Here is a 1,279-nt window from a genome sequence, read left to right on the forward strand (position 1 = left end):
GAATCTGATTGGCTGAGCAGGGTGCAGTGATTCAGTGTTTCAGAGATTCAGACCTGCGGTCGTTTCCTCAGACCTAATGGTCAACCTCAGACCTGATGTTCTGTTTCAGACCTGGCGGTCTGTTCTTCCGGTATGTAAGACAAGTCTGCCGGGTTTGTCTTTTACTTGATGTAGGCACTGTCTGTTGGACAGTTGTCTGTACTTGGAAGATCTTCTTTCTGGTTTATCCCGAAGTGGAAAGATCCGGTAGTACTGTCTTCTGCAGCCTACAGTCTTTCCTCAGACTTGCATGAATATGGAAGTGTTCAGTCTGTTCCTTTGGTATCGTTCTCAACAGATACCCGAATTGTCTTCTTGTTCAGGTCGGCCATTTGTCTTAACCGAATGTCTTTTGGCATGAGTGATGTGACCGGACTTCTTCCGGTTATTTCTCTGCCTTGTGGATGATCGGCTGTTTGATGATTCCGGTTTTAAACTTTGGCCGATCCTTTCTTTGTGCGGTCACGTTCCGAATACTCTTGGTCGGTTTACTAGCTTGACCGGCTAGTTTTCTTAGCCGGTTTTTTTGTTTATCCGGTCCGGTTCCTTGTTCCTGCATGGAAAGTTTATTTAAGTTAGGTATGTTTGAACCGGTCTAATTTTATCTAACAGTTGGTCATTTGAGAATTATGTTCCTAGTGAGAAAGCATCTCCAACAACAATCGCGATTATACACCCGAATTTACCATAGACCAGGTCAGTTATTATCGTTGTTTTATGCATATTTCTGATTGATTTTGAAAAATATTAATATATATTATAAAAAACTAATATCAATGAAACTAATTGAGTTCTTACACTACTATTTTATATAGTTATCTGAAAGTAGAGAAGATATGATAAATTGGGCAAAGAGAGCTGGTTTGGAAAATAGTATTGTGGTAGTGATTAAAAATTATGCTAATTTAAAAGGCGGTAAGTTGCCAAAGTGTCATTTAATGTGTGAAAGAGGAGGAAAATACAAACAGCCACGGTATTTTGTTGATGGGCAATCCTTTAAAAGGAATACATGGACGAAAAAATGTGAATGCCCATTTGAGCTGCGAGGTATACCAATACCTCCAGAAGGTGTGATGTGGTATTTAAGGGTTGTATGTGGTTTCCATAACCATCAATCAACAATATCTATGAATGGTCATGAGTACCTTTCTAGGTTAAAACCAATGGAGCGACAGTTTGTGGTCGACATGGCCAATCGCACCGCAAGAAAAGATGAGCAAAGCAGACGTCACATACGTTC

This window comes from Impatiens glandulifera, unplaced genomic scaffold (genome assembly GCF_907164915.1).
Source record: "Impatiens glandulifera unplaced genomic scaffold, dImpGla2.1, whole genome shotgun sequence".
NCBI classification, from domain to species: domain Eukaryota; kingdom Viridiplantae; phylum Streptophyta; class Magnoliopsida; order Ericales; family Balsaminaceae; genus Impatiens; species Impatiens glandulifera.